At 40.6% G+C, this 24,217-nt stretch overlaps 2 pseudogenes; both read left to right on the forward strand.

Annotated features, from left to right (window-relative positions):
* LOC136510315 (G-type lectin S-receptor-like serine/threonine-protein kinase At2g19130) overlaps window positions 1-24,217 on the forward strand; it is a 38,904-nt pseudogene that overhangs the window by 10,805 nt on the left and 3,882 nt on the right.
* LOC136513493 (G-type lectin S-receptor-like serine/threonine-protein kinase At4g27290) lies at window positions 8,587-9,263 on the forward strand (annotated as a pseudogene).

The following is a 24,217-nucleotide window of genomic DNA, read 5'->3' on the forward strand; positions in this document are numbered from 1 at the left end:
AGTTTTGTGCTTTCCTCCTGTTAAGGTCATCTTTGTTTCAGTTTTTATTTGGCTTCTTTCAGCCAAAAGCCAAAAGCTGAAACAAATGAGCTGTCTTTTGGAAAACTACAAAGCTAGTTTACGAGGAAATGAACTTAGTTCTGAAAAGTCTTTTAGCTTTTGGTGCGCCGACAAGCTCAAACTTTATTATAAAAGCCAATAACAAAAAAAAACCAAAACCAAAAATAAAAAAGTTAACTTTTGAGTGAAAAGTCCAAAAGATACAGCTCAAACAAATAAACCCTCAGACGATGAGTGTGAAGAAATGATGAGTGTTAAGTCTGACCTGCGGTGACCACTGACTAGATGTATGGCAATGGCGACCCTCAGACTTATAGTAGGTCATAAACTAGTTCTGTTTGAAATATTTATGGATGAAAACGGATCGGATACGAACGGATATCACTCATATTATATTTGTTTTCATATTTCTATTCGGATTCGGATTCGGACACGGATAGCGTTCGGATACATATACGAATACGGATTAACTCGGTTACGGATACGAATAATGAGTATCGAATACGGTATGAATCGGATTCGGAGAAGGTCGGATACAAATATCTATTCGGATATTGAGTAAAAGCAGCACATATATATATATATATATATATATATATATATATATATATATATATATATATATATATATATATATATATATATATACACACACACACACACACACACACGTGCGCAAACCATTACACCACTCTATGAGTCCATAATCCATCTAGATTAAGCTGAAAGACTAAAGAGTAAAGCAACAAATAAGATAAAGATACAGATACATCATACATCAAATATCATACAAGCACCAATCTTCACGGCATGAGTAGAAATAGCCAAGCTCATGGCTTCATGGGTCTCATGGAGTCATGGTCATGGATTCAAGATCTACAATCCTTATATAGGCCATTTTTTTATTTGAGAAAGTTTGAACAAAATGTAGTTCAAATTTCACAAGTGTGTGACATAGTTTTAGAAAGTCTATATGAGATTTAAGAATTTGTGACTAGTGTTTGATAAAACTTTCTCAAATGGGAAAATGAGCTATATAACAATTGTAGATCTTGCTGAGATGATCAAACTTGGTATTCAGAGTTTTTTCATCTGAGGTCATTTAGTGTCTCATTTGAGCAAATTTGACCAAGTCAAATTTGGTCAAATGAAAAAACAACACTTTGACTCTAGTATTATGAACTCTAAATGACTTCAAATTAAAAAGTTTTGAATACCAAGTTTGTTCAACTCATCAAGCTCTACAATTGTTGTTTTGCTCAACTTTCCATTTGAGAAAGTTTGGATGGTTCAAATTTGTGATTTTTAAATTTCAACGCCTACAAACTAGTTTTCGGAACCCTAGATTGTCTCAAATTGAAAAGTTTTAAATACCAAGTTTGTTCATATCATCAAGATCTACAATCCTTATATAGGCAATTTTTTCATTTAAGAAAGTTTGAACAAAATGTAGTTTAAATTTCACAAGTGTGTGACATAGTTTTAGAAAGTTTATATGAGATTCAATAAATTGTGACTAGTGTTTGATAAAACTTTCTCAAATGGGAAAATGAGCTATGTAACAATTGTAGATCTTGTTGAGATGATCAAACTTGGTATTCAAAGTTTTTTCATCTGAGGTCATTTAGTGTCTCATTTGAGCAAGTTTGACCAAGTCAAATTTGGTCAAATGAAAAAACAACACTTTGACTCTAGTATTATAAACTCTAAATGACTTCAAATTGAAAAGTTTTGAATACCAAGTTTGTTAAACTCATCAAGCTCTACAATTGTTGTTTTGGTCAACTTTCCATTTGAGAAAGTTTGGACGGTTCAAATTTGTGATTTTTAAATTTTGACGCCTACAAACTAGTTTTCGGAACCCTAGATTGTCTCAAATTGAAAAGTTTTGAATACCAAGTTTGTTCATCTCATCAAGATCTACAATCCTTATATAGGCCATTTTTTCATTTGAGAAAGTTTGAATAAAATATAGTTCAAATTTCACAAGTGTGTGACATAGTTTTAGAAAGTCTATATGAGATTCAAGAATTTGTGACTAGTGTTTGATAAAAATTTATCAAATGGGAAAATGAGCTATGTAACAATTGTAGATCTTGCTGAAATGATCAAACTTGGTATTCAGAGTTTTTTCATCTGAGGTCATTTAGTGTCTCATTTGAGCAAGTTTGACCAAGTCAAATTTGGTCAAATGAAAAAACAACACTTTGACTCTAGTATTATGAACTCTAAATGACTTCAAATTGGAAAGTTTTGAATAACAAGTTTGTTCAACTCATCAAGCTCTACAATTGTTGTTTTGGTCAACTTTCCATTTGAGAAAGTTTGGATGGTTCAAATTTGTGATTTTTAAATTTCGACGCCTATAAACTAGTTTTTGGAACCCTAGATTGTCTCAAATTGAAAAGTTTTAAATACCAAGTTTGTTTAGATCATCAATATCTACAATCCTTATATAGGACATTTTTTCATTTAAGAAAGTTTGAACAAAATATAGTTTAAATTTCACAAGTGTGTGACATAGTTTTAGAAAGTCTATATGAGATTCAAGAATTTGTGACTAGTGTTTGATAAAAACTTCATAAATGGGAAAATGAGCTATGTAATAATTGTAGATCTTGATGAGATGATCAAACTTGATATTCAGAGTTGTTTCATCTGAGGTCATTTAGTGTCTCATTTGAGCAAGTTTGACCAAGTCAAATTTGGTCAAATGAAAAAACAACACTTTGACTCTAGTATTATGAACTCTAAATGACTTCAAATTGAAAAGTTTTGAATACCAAGTTTGTTCAACTCATCAAGCTCTACAATTGTTGTTTTGGTCAACTTTCCATTTGAGAAAGTTTGGATGGTTCAAATTTGTGATTTTTAAATTTCGACGCCTACAAACTAGTTTTTGGAACCCTAGATTGTCTCAAATTGAAAAGTTTTGAATACCAAGTTTGTTCAGATCATCAATATCTACAATCCTTATATAGGACATTTTTTCATTTAAGAAAGTTTGAACAAAATATAGTTCAAATTTCATAAGTGTGTGACATAGTTTTAGAAAGTCTATATGAGATTCAAGAATTTGTGACTAGTGTTTGATAAAAATTTCATAAATGGGAATATGAGCTATGTAATAATTGTAGATCTTGCTGAGATGATCAAACTTGGTATTCAGAGTTTTTTCATCTGAGGTCATTTAGTGTCTCATTTGAGCAAGTTTGACCAAGTCAAATTTGGTCAATTGAAAAAACAACACTTTGACTCTAGTATTATGAACTCTAAATGACTTCAAATTGAAAAGTTTTGAATACCAAGTTTGTTCAACTCATCAAGCTCTACAATTGCTGTTTTGGTCAACTTTCCATTTGAGAAAGTTTGGATGGTTTAAATTTGTGATTTTTAAATTTCGATGCCTACAAACTAGTTTTCGGAACCCTAGATTGTCTCAAATTGAAAAGTTTTGAATACCAAGTTTGTTCAGATCATCAAGATATACAATCCTTATATAGGACATTTTTTCATTTAAGAAAGTTTGAACAAAATATAGTTCAAATTTTACAAGTGTGTGACAGTTTTGAAAAGTCTATATGAGATTCAAGAATTTGTGACTAGTGTTTGATAAAAATTTCATAAATGGGAAAATGAGCTATATAATAATTGTAGATCTTGCTGAGATGATCAAACTTTGTATTCAGAGTTGTTTCATCTGAGGTCATTTAGTGTCTTATTTGAGCAAGTTTGACCAAGTCAAATTTGGTCAAATGAAAAAACAACACTTTGACTCTAGTATTATGAACTCTAAATGACTTCAAATTGAAAAGTTTTGAATACCAAGTTTGTTCAACTCATCAAGCTCTACAATTGTTGTTTTGGTTAACTTTCTATTTGAGAAAGTTTGGATGGTTTAAATTTGTGATTTTTAAATTTCGACGCCTACAAACTAGTTTTCAGAACCCTAGATTGTCTCAAATTGAAAAGTTTTGAATACCAAGTTTGTTCAGATCATCAAGATCTACAATCCTTATATAGGACATTTTTTCATTTAAGAAAGTTTGAATAAAATATAGTTCAAATTTCATAAGTGTGTGACAGTTTTAAAAAGTCTATATGAGATTCAAGAATTTGTGACTAGTGTTTGATAAAAATTTCATAAATGGGAAAATGAGCTATATAATAATTGTAGATCTTGCTGAGATGATCAAACTTTGTATTCAGAGTTGTTTCATCTGAGGTCATTTAGTGTCTCATTTGAGCAAGTTTGATCAAGTCAAATTTGGTCAAATGAAAAAAATAACACTTTGACTCTAGTATTATGAACTCTAAATGACTTCAAATTGAAAAGTTTTGAATACCAAGTTTGTTCAACTCATCAAGCTCTACAATTGTTGTTTTGGTCAACTTTCCATTTGAGAAAGTTTGGTTGGTTCAAATTTGTGATTTTTAAATTTCAATGCCTACAAACTAGTTTTTGGAACCCTAGATTGTCTCAAATTGAAAAGTTTTGAATACCAAGTTTGTTCAGATCATCAAGATCTACAATCCTTATATAGGACATTTTTTTATTTAAGAAAGTTTGAATAAAATATAGTTCAAATTTCATAAGTGTGTGACATAGTTTGAGAAAGTCTATATGAGATTCAAGAATTTGTGACTAGTGTTTGATAAAAATTTCATAAATGGGAAAATGAGCTATGTAATAATTGTAGATCTTGCTGAGATGATCAAACTTGGTATTCAGAGTTTTTTCATCTGAGGTCATTTAGTGTCTCATTTGAGCAAGTTTGACCAAGTCAAATTTGGTCAATTGAAAAAACAACACTTTGACTCTTGTATTATGAACTCTAAATGACTTCAAATTGAAAAGTTTTGAATACCAAGTTTGTTCAACTCATCAAGCTCTACAATTGTTGTTTTGGTCAACTTTCCATTTGAGAATGTTTGGACGGTTCAAATTTGTGATTTTTAAATTTCGACGCCTACAAACTAGTTTTCGGAACCCTAGATTGTCTCAAATTGAAAAGTTTTGAATACCAAGTTTGTTCAGATCATCAAGATCTACAATCCTTATATAGGCCATTTTTTCATTTGAGAAAGTTTAAATAAAATGTAGTTCAAATTTCACAAGTGTGTGACAGTTTTAGAAAGTCTATGAGATTGAAGAATTTGTGACTAGTATTTGATAAAACTTTCTCAAATGGGAAAATGAGCTATGTAACAATTGTAGATCTTGCTGAGATGATCAAACTTGGTATTCAGAGTTTTTTTTCATCTGAGGTCATTTAGTGTCTCATTTGAGCAAGTTTGACCAAGTCAAATTTGGTCAAATGAAAAAACAACACTTTGACTCTAGTATTATGAACTCTAAATGACTTCAAATTGAAAAGTTTTGAATACCAAGTTTGTTCAACTCATCAAGATCTACAATTGTTGTTTTGGTCAACTTTCCATTTGAGAAAGTTTGGACGGTTCAAATTTTAGATCATTTCTCCATCCAAGGTCGTTTGAATAATATCCGGATAATATCCGTTTGGAATATCCGGATATATCCGATACTTAATCGGATTATCCGATATCCGCCGGATATCGATGATATTACATCCGTATTTGATATCCGCCTAAGATATCCGTTTTATTATCCGTATCCGAAAAAAATACGGATATCCGAGTAACTATCGAGATAAGTGTTCATATTTATTCGGTCGAACGGACGGTCGAATAAACTAGTTCTGTTATAACCAGGGTTTCACCCAGTCAACAAATGAGAGCTACAGATGCATCTCTTTAGAGCAAGGTTAATAATACAACGGGCTACTGGATGTATGAATCTTTACAGCATACTTCTTAACCCACTCATATAGTAATTATATCTTCACAATTAATACATGGCCCACTTGTCTTTCTCACAGAATAAGGTTACAACCTGTTTCTTCTCTCTCTCATTCATTCTCTCCTCCACCTCAGCATTCAGCCTGCTTATAGCCCCTTATTATACTTTGCTCTTATTAATGAAAGACCCTGAAACATACGGCAACTCCTAGTCATCTATATTTTCAGTACAATAAATTAGGATTTGATGCTTTTTTGTTCATTATGTGTGGACTATTGGCCGTCTGAAGTCGCAGTCTAACCAGAACAGAGGGGCACTGCATGATGATGATGCCCGCGAGGGGAACGGACATGTTCCCGGCCATGATGCAACTGTTCCCTTCATCCACAACCCGCTGGCCGCTGCGCCAAACCCACGGGTGTTGTGAATGGTTGCGGAACACCTGGTAGGTCCGTCTACTGATGCTATACAAAAGATATTTTTTTGAATGTCACCTCTATAAATAACCAGAGTAGCAAAATAGTAATTGATTTGTTTTCTTGTTTTAAATTAGCCTAGCAAAGATGTCGGTGCATTAATTGCAACAATACGTTCAACTTGTTATGCGGCCATCTGAACTTGTCCATAGCGATTATAATGAGCTAGCTATGTATCTTTATTGGATTTAATTAGACTTCGTCTGTCCTTATAGTATCAATTAATTAAATCAAATGAATTACAAGGCCTATAATAAGTGATAGGTGCAACAAAGGATTAGTTCAGTATGGAAAATTGTTTGGAGATTAAAAAATCACTTTAAACAGGTTGCTGTTGTCTACATCTGCTGTGAGGTTGATAGTTGTGGAATGCAAGTCTCATGCCTGAGCGTGCGGAGTCGTGATGTGCATGGACTCAGGCAATCATGCCATAGCATGAGTGATGCCAATGAAAATTTTACAACTCCAAATTATAACTAGAGACGAGGTACACTAGGGACTAGGGAGACTGATGGACCAAGAGAGGTAGAAGTGAGGGATACACTAGAGACGAGGGAGAATGATGAGTATTTTTTTATTATTTAAATCAGATTTCAATTTGCCGAGCTACGTCGCGGCGGAGCTGCGGGGCGGGACGGCCGCGCCGCGCGGCGGGCGGAGTGCACAGGTGGGGCGGCGCTCTGGCGGGGTGATGTCGCAGCGGTGGAGTTGGTCTCTGCCACTCGGGTGCAGGCGCGGTGGAGGTCGCCGTTGCCATCGCCGCTGCGCGTCGGGATGCAGGCGCGGTGGAGTTGCTCGTTGCCGTCGCCGCTGCACATTTCTTGAGGCACCGTTGTGACACGTTTGAGGCAGACGATGAGTTATTGGGCTGTGGGGCCCCGTGAGGGTTGGATGCTGGACAGTGTGGGCGGGTGGGGCTGCTAGAGGAGGGCGTGGCGACCATCTGCTGGGGACATGCCGGATCAGACGGCCAACGCGCATTCACTGTAGATGAATGGGATCTAGGTGAAGGAAATGGCGGGGGACTGTTGATATACAGGAGCAATCACCACGTTTAAAGACTTTTATTTTATTTATAGATAGATGTTACTAGTTGTTTTTTATTCAGAGAACTTCCTATTTTCATTCACTTTTGTTTTTTCCTTTTTAATTTATGATATATTTCTTTTTTTTCATACTAGCCGAACACTGCTTTAACTTCAAGTAAGTGATCCCAACACGAAACTCGCAGTTTCAAAATGGAAAAAGTCTACTTAACCCCCTCACCTTTCATACTTGGTCTACTTCACCCCTCAAACTACGAAACCGTCTGTTTTACCTCTGAACTTTTCAAAACCGTCTATTTTACCCGCTGTTACTGTAGTAAAACCGCCGCTGAAAACCGCCCAGGAGGTAAAATAGACGGTTTTGAAAAGTTCAGGGAGTAAAACAGACGGTTTCATAGTTGGGGGGTGAAGTAGACCAAGTATGAAAGGTGGGGAGTTAAGTAGACTTTTTCCGTTTCAAAATCTGAAACCATTTGAGCTGTCAGCTGTGTGCCCTGCATCTTCTTGTAGAGCTAGCTAGCTACTCGATGAACCGTGTGTTTGTGCTCCACCTCGTTTTGGTCAAAATTGGAAGCAGCCGTTACCTCGGTGGAAGCCTCGGGATTGACACTGACCTGATCATGGCATGGGCAGCTGCCGTTGGAATTGGAACGGAATGGAAGCCTAGCTCATCACTGAAATGGCAAGTGGCCGGGAGATGCTTTGGATTAGCTCGGCTGCATCATAGCCTGCACTAGACTACTAGGAGCCACTGTCTCCGACCAAAGTTGACTTGAGGCCCGCACCGATAGACTAGCTAGCCCGAGGTTTCTCCGGTGATACCACCATTGTAGCCTAGAATCTAGTCTAGAGTCTAGACTAAAGGGAAGGCGCGGTTGCACACTTGCAGTGCCACTACTCAGTTAAATATGTAGTTAATAGTTATAGCACACATAGTTCTTGGTAGTGCTGTCGTAATCAGCAATCTCAGTTTTAACAACATGTCCTGCTTCTGTTGTGCTCAACCTATCTCCTTCTTTATATATAATAACACCGGAGCAGAGCAGCACCCCACACATATTTGCTATTTCTTCATCCATCTATACAAACATCTTCACTCAGTCCGGCTTGCCCTCTGTTCTCCAGTTCAGGCATCCTCTTCACCATGCCTACCCTCAGCGCATTACTCTTTTGGCTTCTCCTAATGTTCTCCTCCCTGCACGCTCCCGTTTCATGTTCTGCCGCGACTCCAAATGATGATACTCTCGCGGTAGGCCAAGCGCTTGCTGTCGGTGCTAAGCTCATCTCCAGAAACGGCAAGTTCGCGCTCGGGTTCTTCCAGCCAGGGCTCAGCCATCACCTGTAAGTACACAACCACCGCCTCCCCTGGCTGGTACCTCGGCGTATGGTACAATATGATCCCAGTCTTTACCACTGTTTGGGTTGCTAACCGGGACACGCCAATCGGTGATCCTGTGGTCAACCTAACAGAGCTGAAAATCTCAGCAGATGGCAATCTTGTCATCTCAACCCACAATGCCACTGAACCCATCATTTGGGCCACTCACATAGTCAATAGGACACAAACAAGGATAGCAAACACTACTGCCGTTCTCTTGAACAGCGGGAACCTTGCCCTGATGGAAACCTCATCTAGTGCGGTTCCGTTGTGGCAGAGCTTTGAGTACCCAACAGGCCAACAGATGTTTTTTTCTCCCTGGCGCCAAGTTTGGCCGGAATAAGGTCACCGGTCTGAATCGTTAGTTCACCTCTAACAAGAGCCTGATTGATCCGGGTCTTGGCTCGTATACCATTGAACTTGACACCAATGGGGGAATGCTTCTAAGTAGCCGGAGCTCATACTGCGTGTTAGGAATTTAGGCATTTTCATTATCAGTTTAATCCAGAAATATAACATCAGCAGGTATGTGATAGTATATATGTGCATGTGTATATTTCTTATGAACGCTACAGCATGCATAGATGACATACTGATTGATACAGTAAGAATACAAAATACAATAATCACAGAGATTAGACTGTACCCAGCGGAGGGTCCCATGCCGAGGGCATCGGAGGCTCCATTCGCACTAGTCGTCATAGTGCGTTGCTCGAAGTCGCGGACCAAAGTCGATGTAGGAAGATGTTCGCAGTGCAGTCCCACGAACGGATCACCAGGAAGAAGATGCCTTGACATTCCACGAAGAAGATGAACGAGCAGTCGCGGATTGCTCCCCAAAAACCTAATCGCCGCGCACCCCGTTGAAAGCTCTAGTTTGGTTTTGGTGAATTGATGAAACCCTAAGTGCTAACCTAGTTTATCAAGTGATCATGACATAGGTAGCACATTCCAAGTGGTGAAGCAAATGAAGATCATGACATGATGATGGTGATGCCATTGTGATGATCAAGTACTTGGACTTGAAAAGAAGAAAGAGAAAAACAAATGGCTCAAGGCAAAGGTATAAATGGTAGAAGCTATTTTGTTTTGGTGATCAAGACACTTAGAGAGTGTGATCACAATTATGTTTGATAGCCGTACTATTAAGAGAGATGAAACTCGTATCGAAATGCGGTTATCAAAGTGCCACTAGATGCTCTAACTCATTGCATATGCATTTAGGATCTAGTGGAGTGCTAACACCCTTAAAAATGTTTGTGAAAATATGCTAACACATATGCACAAGGTGATACACTTGGTGGTTGGCACATTTGAGCAAGGGTTAGGAACTTCACCGGTGGAGTGTCCGCCCGTAGAGTGCGGACAGTCCGACGGTGCCACCGGCACCCTAGACAGAAAAGACGGAGGTCACTGTAAGTGGCCGGACGCTGATCTCTGTAGGACCGGCGCGTCCGGTTAGTAGCAGCTGATGAAGCGCAGCGTTGGTCATCGACCGGACGCTGACGCTGAAACGACCGAACGTTGGCTGGCTACGTCCGGTCACACTGACATGGTCATGCATAGAGGAGTCGTCAAGTGACCGGACGCTGGGTGTGTCCGGTCGAGCATGACCGGACGCGTCCGATCGAAGAAATTCATTTCTGGAACCTTACTAGAAACGACCGGACGCTGGAGGCTCAGCGTCCGGTCACTTATGCCGCAGCGTCCGGTCGACTATTGATCGTTGAGATCGGGTGAACATCATTTGAAGAGAGGGGACACGTGGTACGCATCGTGTGACCGGACGCTGAGGTCCAGCGTCCGGTCACCCCGTGTTGCGCCCAGTGAAGGGGCACAACGGCTCTATTTCGTGGGGGCTTCTATTTAAGCCCCATGGTCGGCTCAAGCTCACTCTCTTGGCCATTTACATTGACATAGCAACCTTGTGAGCTTAGCCAAAGCCCTCCCACTCATCTCCATCATTGATTCATCATCTTTGTGAGATTGGGAGAGAATCCAAGTTCATTGCTTGAGTGTTTGCATCTAGAGGCACTTGGTGTTCATGTTTCGCTACGGGATTCGCTTGTTACTCTTGGTGGTTGCCGCCACCTAGACGGCTTAGAGCAGCGAGGATCGTCGAGTGGAGGGTGGTGATTGTCTCCGGCTCTGATCGTGGTGATTGTGAGGGGTTCTTGACCTTTCCCCGGTGGAGAGCTAAAAGGTACTCTAGTGAATTGCTCGTGGCTTGTGTGATCCTCATCTTGTATTGGTTGTGCGGCACCCTATTGAGGGTTTGGCGTGTGATGCCAATTAGCTCGTGAACCTCCAAGTGAGTGAATCGCCACAACAAGGAGTAGCTTGCCGGCAAGCAAATGAACCTCGGTAAAAAAACATTGTGTTCATCATTTGATTTCGAGGTGATTGGTCTTCATAGTTATTCATTCTTGTGATTGATTGGCTCCTTCCTCGACACGATGGTATAACCTTCTTGCTCACTCCTTTTATATTACCGTAAACTAGTTGTCAAGCTCTTTAGTGTAGCTAGTTATGAGAGCTTGTTAGTTTAGTTACTGTGGCTCTTTAGTTTGCCTTTGAGAGCACATTAACTTAGTGTAGTGACATAGCTATTGTGTGGATAAAAACTATATTAACTAGAATTGTGGTAGGTGGATTGCATTTTTAGTAGGCTAGCGCAACACTTGCTTCGTCTCATAATTGTCTAACCGGTTTGCTAAGTGTTGTTGTAGAAAATTTTTATTAGGCTATTCACCCCTCCCTCTAGCCATTAGGACCTTTCACCCGTGCAAGATTCTCCAGCGGACGAGGGTTCTAGAGGCACCTGCTCTCCCGCTCCTCCGTGCGCGTAGAGGTACGAGACGGGGAAGTCAGAAGGCTGTTGATCTGTGGTTCTCTCGGTAGTGGTTTCAGAAGATTGGATCTGGACTGACAGAAGATAGGATATATGGCTGCTGATGGGGAAGAGAAGATGAAGGCAGTGGAGAATCTCAGAAGACGGGAAGCGGATTTAAGTGGTAAAAGATTGGCCACGCTCGCCTCCCTGCCTCGCCTCGCCACGCCTCGGCCTTGGCCTGGCCCGGCCCGGCCCAGCCCACGACCACGGCCATGGCCTGGCCCGGCCGACGGCGACGGCTGCGCGCACACGCGTGTGGCACGTCTTTGTCCTTTTCTCGGCTTCTCAATTTAGATGAATAATTTCCAACCATATAAGCTGAGTCAGCGTTCAGTCAAAATTCCATATGGTATTAAACCATGCAACACTTAATGTTACGTACTATAGAGTTTTATTTGATTCATTAAATATTATATGGGCCAAGCCCATATTATATCCAACAATCCCCACCAAACTATAGGGTTTGTAACAAAGTAGTCTTAGAACCACATTTCTTTTATATACTAGTGTTTCGATGGAGACTGTTAAGTTGAACATCCATCTAGAATAATAGTTTTACTCAGTCACAACTGAACAATAGACTAGGCCTTGAATTGACAGTTGTGTGAGGTGAATGTCACTAAAGTCCTTAGCTGATACTGGGCTGCAAAAGACATCCCCTCTATTTGAAGCATATAAGTCATACTTCAGTGCCTTTCATGAGTATTTAGAGATCACCCAAATCTCATAGACTGTGACCAGCAGTCTGACTCATATAGGTGTGTTCCTCAAAAGATGTTCTGTAGGACAACATCTTTGCTTTGACAAGCCACTTAAAAAAAAGAAGAGTTGACATTTCTATTCTATCCGTTGGGAACCCCGAGCATGGTGTGAATCTCGGCTTCCATCCGACGGCCGCAGCGCTAATCAGAGAGATCCAATTAAACAGGCGGCTCGATTGGTTTTCCACTTTGGCACTTTCCCTCCACAACACACGGTGAGCCGGTGAGGTTTTCGATTTAGCATTCCGCGCCCCGCCCCGCCCCTTCTGTTTTCTTCACCGGCCGCCCCCATTTCGGCGAAATCCAACAGCCACCCCCATCCATCTCTCCCCCGCCTTCGCCGCATAGGTTGGGGCTCTCTCTCTATGTTCACCCTTGCTTTTCCGCATCCCCATGGCGACGGCGACGACGACTAGGCGAGCAGTGCGGCGCCGCCACTCTACGTCGGGCGCTCAGGCCTTCGACGGGACCTTCTCCGGCAAAACATCTCTCTCGATCACATAGAACATGTTACCACTATAGTAAATTTCAAGTGGGTCTCAAACCCATCTCTCTCGATGCACTTTCTATCATATTACGTGACAGACCCTTAGTGAACTGATATGCTATATTGCTAGACGTGTGAACATAGTCCAATGCTATTACTCCGGAGTTTCTTAATTTTCTGATAGATTTTAGTCGTCTCTTAACATGCCTTGTGGACTTCATGTTATCCTTAGAACTGTTAACCTTCGTAATCACAGTCTGGTTATCACAGTTCATAGAAATAGCTGGTATGAGTTTTTCAACAACCGGTAAATCCATAAGGAGATCACGAAGCTACTCAGCCTTAGATCCAGCAGTGTCTAATGCTATGAGTTCTGCTTCCATTATAGACTTCGTTAAGATAGTCTACTTGCAAGACTTCCAGAAAATAGCACCACCTCCAAGCGAAAACGCATATCCACTTGTGGCATAAAGCTCATCAGCATCAGAAATCCAGTTGGCATCATAGTAGCCTTCTAGCACTTTTGGATGTCTGGTATAACAAATACCATAGTTCATGGTCCCTTTTAGGTAGCGCATTACTCTCTCAAGAGCACGCCAGTGATCATCTCCCGGGTTTGACACAAACCGGCTCAGCTTGCATACTGCAAATGAGATGTCAGGCCTTGTTGCACTAGCAAGATACATAAGCGAACCAATGATCTGAGAATATCTCAACTGATCCCTTGCTATTCTTTGATTTTTCCTCAATAGCACGCTAGGGTCATAAGGTGTAGGAGCAGGTGCACAGTCACTGAACCTAAAGCGACTCAGCACCTTTTCCACATAATGGGTTTGTAACAGAGTTACCCCACCATCACCATCTCTTTGAAGCTTGATATTAAGAATAACATCAGCCTCTCCTAAATCTTTCATCTCAAAACTTTTAGATAGAAATTCCTTCACCTCCTCGATCACTTTGAGGCTAGATCCAAAGATCAGTATGTCATCAACATATAAGCACAAAATGACTCCTTCACCCCACCATACCGATAGTACACACATTTGTCAGCTTCATTCACAATAAAGCCAACAGATGTTAAAGTTCTGTTGAACTTCTCATGCCATTGCTTAGGAGCTTGTTTTAGGCCGTATAATGACTTTAATAATTTACACACCTTGCCTTGTTGACCATTTGCTACAAACCCATCAGGCTGATCCATATAGATCTCCTCCTCCAACTCTCCATTTAAGAAAGTTGTCTTAACGTCCATTTGATGAACGATAAGACCATAAGAGGTTGCTAGGGAAAGCAAAACTCGAATTGTGATCAATCGGGCAACCGGTGAATAAGTATCAAAGAAATCCTCACCTTCCTTTTGAGTACAACCCTTAGCCACAAGCCTTGCCTTGTACCTCTCAATAGTACCATCAGGCCTAAGCTTTTTTTTGAACACCCATTTGCACCCTATAGGCTTGCACCCATAGGGATGATCAACAATTTCCTAAGTTCCATTGGACATAATAGAATCCATCTCACTCTGTACTGCTTCCTTCCATAAGTCAGCATCAGGAGAGGAATATGCCTCTTCAATGGTCGTTGGTGTGTCATCCATAAGGTACACAATATAGTCATCACCAAAAGACTTTGCAGTCCTCTGTCTCTTGCTTTTCCTGGTGACTATAGTGTCATCCTCCTTAGGATTTTACACATAGGGTTCCTCAATTTGTTCTATCGGAGTAAAATTTTTATGCTCATGGAGAATTATAAATTCATGACTAGTTGTGCTAAGTGCATTTTTCATGGAAAACTCATTCTCAAAAAATATAGCGTCTCTAGAATCTCATGTACTCCTTGGGAGCCGTTAGATTCATCAAATTCCACATCATATGTTTCTTCAACCAAGCCAGTGGCATGATTAAATACTCTATATGCTTTGGACTTTGATAAGTAACCAACAAGAAAACCAATATCACAACGTCTTTGGAACTTCCCTAGGTGTTGCCGCTTCTTGTAGATGTAGCATTTGCAACCAAACACCCTAAAGAATGAGACGTCCGGCTTCTTCCCATTGAGCAACTCATAAGGTGTCTTGCCAAGGAACTTTTGAAGGAATATATGGTTTGATGCATAGCATGCGGTGTTGATTGCTTCCGCCCATAGAGCTTCGGGGGTGTTGTACTCATCTAGCATTGTCCTTGCAAGAGTGATCAAAGTCCGGTTCTTCCTCTCAACTACACCATTTTGTTGAGGAGTATAAGTTGCGGAGACTTCATGCTTGATCCCAACTTCATCATAATAAGCTTCAATATTTGTGTTGTCAAATTCTTTTCCATTGTCACTTCTTATCTTCTTGAGCTTCACTTCAAATTCATTTTGTGCTCTCTTGGCAAACTTCTTGAAGCAAGATGCAACTTCGGATTTGTCATGAAGAAAGAATACCCATGTATACCTTAAATAGTCATCAACAATCATAAGACAATAAAAATTTCCTCCCAAACTCTTGTATGTTGTTGGTCCAAATAAATCCATGTGAAAGAGTTCTAGCACTCTTGTGGTTGACATGAAAGCTTTGGTTGGATGAGTATTCACAACTTGCTTGCCGGCTTGACATGCACTACAAAGAGCTTGTCCTTTTCAAACTTCACATCCTTCAACCCTCTCACCAAGTCATTCTTCATAAGCTTCTTGAGTGAGCTTATTCCAACATGAGCAAGTCTTCTATGCCATAGCCACCCAAGTGTTATTTTGGTGAATAGGCAAGTCTTCAAATTTGCATCTTCGGAGGTGAAGTCCACTAGATATAAGTTGTTGTATCTAAATCCATTAAATATCACTTGATTATCATCTACCTTGGATACAACAACCTCCTTCTCGGTGAACAAGCATTGGAAGCCAAGATCACACAATTGTCCAACGGATAGCAAGTTGAAGCTCAATGAAGCAACATATAGCACATTGGAGATGAAATGATCATTTGATATTGCCACTTTGCCCAATCCTTTAACCTTGCCCTTTGAGTTATCTCCAAATGTTATTTTCTTTTGTCCATCTACCTCTTCATCTAGTGAGGTGAACATACGAGGATCACCGATCATATGTTGAGTGCAACCACTATCAATAACCTAATGACTTCCACCGGTCTTGTAGTTCACCTACACACAAGAGATTCAAGCTTTAGAAATCCAAACTTGTTGAGGGCTCTTCACCTTCTCAACAAGTGACTTAGCCACCTAAATCTTCTTAGGCCTATTCTTGTTAGGGGGTCCTAAGAATATGACTTTCATCTTTCCACTAGAATCCTTTCTAAGTATGTAGTGAGCATTGAAGGCAAAGGGTCTAGCATGCTTGGGCAAGGGTTGTGGCGGTGGACTTTGGCACTCATGAGCAAAGTGGCCTTCTTGTCCACACTCAAAACATCTCTTTGGCTTTGGCTTTAGCTTTGATTGTTGTTGTTGAACTTGAGCCTTCTTCTTCTCTACACTTGCCACATATCCAATGCCACTTCTATCCATCTTCATGACGGTGTTCATGAGTAGCTCACTTTGGAGATGCTTGCCTCTTGCAAACTTGCTCAATCCCATCTTGAGATATTCTTTCTCTATCTTGAGTTTCTTGTTCTCTTTCTTGAGAATATCATTGTTCTTCTTTTCCTTGAGCTTCTTGTTCTCTTCTTTGAGCTTCTCATTCTCAAGGATCAACTCTTTATCATCATCAAGAGTTTCTAGCACAATGGTGTTGTGACTTTTCATTTCTTCAAGATCTTTCATGAGCTTTTCATTTGCATTCTTGAGCTTGACATATTCATCATAGTCATTGCACTCAACCACTTTCTTGCCTTTGCCACTAGATCTTTGCTCAATGCTCTTATCAATTAAATCATTACATGATGTAGCTATGTCAAGCTTAACAACATGGTTAGTAGCATCATGTGGCTCATTTGGTAAAAATTCTTGAGCAATAACAAGAGTATCATGATTGATCTTAAGAGTAGTATATTCATCTTTTAGCTTGTTGTGGCTAGTGATGAGCTCATTGTGCACCCACTCAAGTTTATCATGTTTATCTTTAAGCTCTTTCTTAGAAGATTTGAGCTCCTTAAGTTTGGATGATATAGCATCATTTATTTCTTTAAGCTCAACATTAGCCTTTTCCAATGTATCGCATTTAGCTAAGAGTGAATCATTTTTAGCATCAAGCTTTTCATTTTTAGCTCTACTCTTTCTAATGATCTTAGTGTATTTTATTAGTATTTTGACAAGATCATCATATGAAGGTGAATCATCATCATCGCTATCGCTATCATCATCACTAGCTTGCTCATCATCACTACTATCATCATTATTAGTTACCTTGCGTTCACCCTTGGCCATAAGGCATAGGTGTGTAGAGGATGATGGCGATGGTGGCGGTGAAGATGAAAGATCAATAGCAATGGCGGCCACCTTCTCATCTTCACTATCATCATCGGATGATCCACTAGATGAATCAATATCCGTGAGTCAATCACTGACGATGTAGGCCTTTCCACTCTTCTTCTTCTTGTGGAAGTCCCTCTTTTTGCCATCTCTCTTCTTGTATGGCTTGTTCTTTTTCTTCTCATCTTCATCTTCATTGCTTGAGTAATCTTTCTTGCCCTTGTTATTGTTCTTGAACTTGTCTTTCTTGGGCTTTGTGCATTGATGAGCTAGATGGCCAAGTTCTCCACAATTGTAGCAATCCATCTCGGAGATTGGCTTTCTTCTTGAGTTTGTGAAGAACTTCTTCTTCTTGCCGTCAAACTTGATGCCACTCTTGTTGAGCTTCTTTAGCATCTTGGCAGTCTTCTTCACCATGAGAGCAAGGCTTTCATTATCAACTTCATCTTCACTTGAGCTTTCATACTCAAGTCTTGCCTTGCCCTTCTCTTGGCTAGCTTTGAATGATAAGTCTTTGTCTTTCTTCTTGGTAGAGGATGGGCCATCTTGTGGTGTGATGTGCATGTACATTTCATGAGCATTGATCTTTCCCAAGATTTGTGTTGGTGTAGCGACGGAAAGATCACCTTGATGTAGTATGGTCACAATATGCCCATATTTGTCAATGGGGAGGACACTCAAGATTTTTCTCACAATGTCGGATGGTGACATTTGAGTAAGTCCAAGCCCATTGACTTCTTCTACAAGAACATTCAAACGTGAATACATCTCATTAGCACTTTCTTTGGGAAGCATCTCAAATGAATTTAGCTTTTTAATTATAAGATGATAGCATTCCTCATGCTCACTCTTGGTTCTCTCATGGAGCGCATAAACGTTCGACCATAGTGCATGGGCGTCTTTGTGGTTCCTTACGTGGTTGAACATATCTTTGCAAAGGCCTCTAAAGATGGTGTTCCGAGCCTTTGCATTCCACTTTTCATAATTAACCTCATCGCCTTGTAAGTTAGTAGCATCTCGAGTTTTTGGGAAGCCTTGTGAGGTGGCTCTAAGTATACCAACGTCTAGAGCTTCTAAGTATGCCTTCATGCGAATTTTCCAATATGGAAAGTCATCTCCCTCAAGGATAGGAGGAGGTCCATCCCCATGAGACATCTTGCTCAAAGCGATTAAGCTTAAAAATGTGAGTACGAGGCTCTGATACCAATTGAAAGGATCAAGATGCCCAAGAGGGGGGATGAATTTGGCTAATTCTAAATTTTCTTGCAATAATTAAATCCTACGGTTAGCCCAATTAACCCCTTGTGCCTAGAAAAGTGTTTCTATTAATCTAACTCACAAAGGACTTGCAACCTATGTTCCAAACTTACTCTAGCATGGCAATTCTATAAATGTAAAGACAAGTATTGAATTGCTCAAAGTAATTGCTCAAAGTAAATAGAGAGAGAGGAACGCGGTGATATTTTGCCGAGGTATCGGAGAGTCACCACTCTCCATTAGTCCTTGTTGGAGCACCCGCGCAAGGGTGTAGCTCCCCCTTGATCCGTGCAAGGATCAAATGCTCTCTATGGGTTGATTTTTTGACACTCTGTCGCGGTGAATCACCCAAAACCGCTCACAACTTGAGTTGGGTCACCCACAAGCTCCGCCGGGTGATCACCAAGCTCCCAATCACCACCAAGCTGTCTAGGTGATGGCGATCACCAAGAGTAACAAGCACAAACTCTCACTCGACCACGTGAAGCCTAATGAGAATGGTGGATGCACACTTTGCTACTCTTGATTCACTAATGAGGCTACTCTCTTGGATTCTCAAACCTCAATCACCTCACTAAGACCTTGCTCTTCTTGGCACTCACAAATGTGTTTCTCAGCTGTTGGAATGAGCAAAAGTGACTCCACACATGAGTGGAGCTTCTATTTATAAGGCAGCCTGAAAAACGAACCGTTATGAGCCTCTACGGGGTGACCGGATGCTCCGGTCAGTTCAACCCGCACACCAGTGTTTAAGTGTTGACCGAACGCTAGCAGGGTCCGATCACCACTGATCGGACGCGTCCGGTCGCATTAAACCCTCACTAGAACCTTACTGTACTCGACCGGACGCTGAACCCCTAGGGTCCAGTCAGTACTGACCGAACGCGTCTGGTCACAGATATTCACTTCTGGAACCTTACTGGAGTCGACCGGACGCTGCCTCTCAGCGTCCGGTCACTTGACCACTCTAGCGTCCGATCGCGCTAGACACAATCTCCTTGGTCAAATGAACTGATCGGACCCTGCGGCCAGCGTCCGGTCGCACCGGAGCCAGCGTCCGGTCAGCATTTGACCCTCCATTCACTTCCAACTCTCGATCATATGTGAATAAAGTTTGCTCCATTGGATCTTAGGCATATGTAGAAGCTACCTAGTGCTAGTTTTAATAAGTGTGCACCACACCTAACTCACTAGACTCATCTAGGTCAAGCTACCCATCCATACCCCCTTAATAGTACGGCCAAAGGAAAAACAAAGTCCTAAACTACTCTAAGTGTCACTCCAACTCCAATCGACACTTAGAACTAGTCATCCTTAACCTTGTCGTCCATCATTTGAAAACCAAAACGATTTCCATCGTAGGGGCATGACCACCTTGATTGCCCAATTAATCTCCATTACCATGACCTAACTTAATTGCCTCTGCAAAACACACGTTAGTCATAGTAATCTTGTATTGTCATTAATCACCGAAACCCAACTAGGGGCCTAGATGCTTTCATGCATATATATGTCAGCTTGTGGATTTATTTGGATGGACTTGAGCACTTATTATTATATATGTGATATATATTGTGATGGATGTGATATGTGCGGATGGATGTGTGGATGGATGAGATATATATGTGATGGATGAGATATATATGTGATATATGTTTGTATGAATTTATTTGTCATGATAGAATGTAATAAAAATTAAAAAATTGCCGTTTTGGGTCACTTTGCCGAGTGTTGCACTCGACAAAGGACCCCGTTGCCAAGTGCCATGGTCACAGCACTCGGCAAAGCTGAAAAAATGGGTGCTCGGAAAACCATTTTTCTAGCTTTGTCGAGTGTCATGACCATGGCACTCGACAAAGAATTTTTTTTAAAAAAATTCAAACTTTGCCGAGTGTCGGCCATAGGGCACTCGGCAAAGAATTTTTTTTTTAAAAAAAATTCAAACTTTGTCGAGTGCCGGCAAGAGGGCACTCGGCAAAGAATTTTTTTTTAAAAAAATTTCAAACTTGCCGAGTGCCGGCCAGAGGGCACTCAGCAAAGAATTTTTTTTTTTAAAAAATCAAAGTTTGCCGAGTGCCAGCCAGAGAGCACTCGGCAAAGAATTTTTTTCTAAAAAAAATTCAAACTTTGCCGAGTGCCGACAAGAGGGCACTCGGCAAAGATTTTTTTTTTAATTTTTTTTCAAACTTTGCCGAGCGCCGGCCAGTGGGCACTCGGCAAAGAATGTTTTTTTAAAAAAATAAAAAATCTTTGCCGATTGCCTGCAGGGTTGGCACTCGGCAAAGTGACCGTCAACGGGGCCGGTGCCGTGACGATCGCTTTTCTTTGCCGAGTGTCCCCGGGGCACTCGACAAAGCCTTTACCGAGTGCCCGATAAAAGACAAATCAATTTTTTGCCATGTGTTCTTTGCCGAGTGCCGCACTCGGCAAAGGCTTTGCCGAGTGCAATCTGGCCTTTGCCGAGTGCCTCAGGCACTCGGCAAAGAACCTAAATCCAGTAGTGACTCTTCGTAGTATTATCCCTTTTGCATAGACTCCAATGTTTGGGTCCTTTTAGGATTTTGTATTACTTGAACTTTAGTTAAATGAATGAATTGGGCATTACTTGATGCATGCACTTTCTTTTGCATAGACTTGATACATCATGTGGACCTTTGACTGTATGCAACGGTAATTCACATCCTTTATGTGACTGTATGGAGAGCTTTTCTCAGAAGTCAACTTTGGTTTGGGGGCTTGGTGATCGAACAGGAGGATGTGTTAGAAACACACCATTAGATTGCACTAGCAAGAATAACACAACATGCTCAACGAACATGTTCCACCCAATAGCTCATGTTGAATTGCCCTATGATCCCCAGAGCATTGCAAGCGCTACCACTCAAAGCGAATGTGCAGAAGCTTGTCTTAGAGATTGTTCTTGCACCGCTTATTCCTAACAAGAATGATGGAATTGACAATACTTCTGAACATGTTGTTTACATTCGTGATTCGACTTGCCACCAAAGGTTTGCAAAGTTTTAGGTAAAACAGCAAAAGAAAAGAAAACCATGGAGTTATTGTTACTACTACAAGCATCATTAATTGTTTGATGCTAGTGCTCATGATGTTGTTAATTATTTGTAGGAACAAGTTCAAATGTTGTGGTGTACCTTCACACGAAAGTCAAGGTAATGCTCGAATTGCATCTTTTCGATATAACGATCTAAGTCACGCTACAAAAAAATTCTCGCAAATGCTTGGAGGTGGCGGTTTTGGTTCCGTATTGAAGGGAGTGTTAAGTGACTCAACATCTATAGCAGTAAAAAGGCTTGACAATGCCCATCAAGGAGAGAAGCAATTCAAAGCTGAGGTGACATCAATTGGATTGATCCAACATATCAACCTAGTGAAATTGATTGGGTTCTGCTGTGAACATGATAAAATACTACTTGTATGTGAACACATGTTAAATGGGTCCTCTTGATGGACATCTATTTAAGTGCAAAGTTACAATCCTAAATTGGAGCACTAGGTATCAAATAGCTATAGGAGTTGCTAGAGGATTGTCCTACTTGCATCATAGTTGCCATGAATGCATCATACACCGCGATATCAAACCAGAGAACATACTACTCGATGCATCATTTGTTCCTAAAATTGAGGACTTTGGGATGGCAACATTTGTAGGACGGGATTTTAGTCAAATTTTGACTACATTTAGGGGAACTTTTGGGCATCTTGCCTAGAGTGGCTTAGTGGAGTTGCTATTACACTGAAAGTTGATGTTTGTAGTTTTGGTATGGTGCTGATGGAGATCATATCAGGAAGGAGGAATTCACTTGAAGTATACAGTAGCAATAGTTATCACACTACTTATTTCCCTGTGCAAGCCTTGAACAAACTTCATGAGGGAGATGTACAGAGTTTGGTGGTGTAACACCCTAGGTGTTAGCCACTTGCTAAGCAGTGGGTTTGAGCTCAAACATGATAGGTTAAGTGGTAATCAGGAGCTTTAGTTCCTAATCATGAAAGTGGTGATGGAAGTGCTGAGGTCAAATCTATGAAATTGAGTCCCACCTTAACTGGGACAACACACCTTTTCTTACATGTGGACCCTTGTTAAGATTATGCACGAGTAATGTTAAACATGTTTATTTCATGTACATTACATCAACATGCATCCATAGTGAACTTTGGAAAAGTTTCATGAAGTTTGGAATCAAGAAGTCACATGGAATAATAAATTATATCCTTGCTTGAATCGTTTTATTAAGTGAATGATAACATGTGATGTCAACCAAACCTTGTAACCTTGCTCAAACAGTCCTAATTCAACTCATGAACAAAAGTTATGAAAGGTTTATGTTGAGCAAATGTCAAGAAAATGCTTCAATGGATTAAAAAGGATAATTTAAGCTTTATCGTGATGCTGCTTTGACCAAGATGAAACTATGATTTTGGAACCAGATATGAAGTTTGACCTTAAATAAAAGTTGAAGTTTAAGTTATGCGTAGCAAACTTTGTTTTTGAACCCAGCCCTAAATCAACCTAGAAGCAGGTCAAATAGAGGCTCAAAGTTTGACTCTGATGCTATTTTGTCCTTAAATAATTATGTCCCCGAGCAGCAGCAGTGAGTTGACATGTTTGCAACATTTTCTCTTGCACAATTGTATGGTAACTCAATTTAATTCCTTAATATGAGTTGAAGTACCCATTGTGAAGGAAACAACAAAATAAGTCTCATCAAGTTTGGATCACGTTTAGACCTTCAAACTTCAATTTAAAAAATGAATGTTGGCTCTAAAAACCGCACTTTGGTCTGATTGTTCAGAACTTGTTTTTAGTTTCGTTTACTCATCTTCAGAGCTCTAGATCTCTCAAACCAAGCCGAATCTCACTTGGATCCTTTAAGCAAAGTTGTTCACTGCATATAGCTCTACAACTCTTAGTAAGGAAGTTTGATCTGCTACAACACGAAATCGGGAGATAGAGAGTGGAGAAGTTGGGGGGTTCAGTCGGATTTTTCCGGCCGATTTGAATCGACAGAGGATGATTGTGGCCAACAGTGCGCCGGAGGGCAATGCCGTGTGGCTCCTCTGTGCCGCCCTTGCTTGCCACCTCGCCTCCATGCACATGAGAAGGGAAACCTGACTCCCTCCTCTCGCTCTCTCTGTTTCTCTATCTCTCTCAATCTCTCTTCTCTGTCTCTCTCTCGCTCTCGCCATGGATGGCTGAGCAGCAGAGCTCACGCAGCTCCTCCTCCTCCTCCATAGTGGCCTCCTCGAGCCACTCCCACGTCTCTCCTCCAACCGCCTCCACCGCCGTGCGCCGCTGCCGGTGACTGCCTCAGCCAGCCAGAACTTGGCCTCCCCAACGTCCTCCGTCCTGTTTCCCATCGAGGAAGAAGAAAAGGGAGTAAAATGTAGGTAGAAACTCTTTGCTGTGTCCTGATGCAAAACGCCTAGAGACAAAAGATTTACATTTGTGGGCTTAGATGATTTGTGAGATCTGCAGGGTTCCTGATGCAAATGTGTTTTTCTTTTTCTTTTCTTTTCCTTTATTGCATTTAATCGACTGAAATTTTGGAAAATCATTGTAAATCATAGAAAAATCATAAAATAGCAAATAAAGATGTTTTGGAATCCTTGTGAGTAGATC

Source organism: Miscanthus floridulus, chromosome 16, assembly GCF_019320115.1.
Source record: "Miscanthus floridulus cultivar M001 chromosome 16, ASM1932011v1, whole genome shotgun sequence".
Lineage (NCBI taxonomy): Eukaryota > Viridiplantae > Streptophyta > Magnoliopsida > Poales > Poaceae > Miscanthus > Miscanthus floridulus.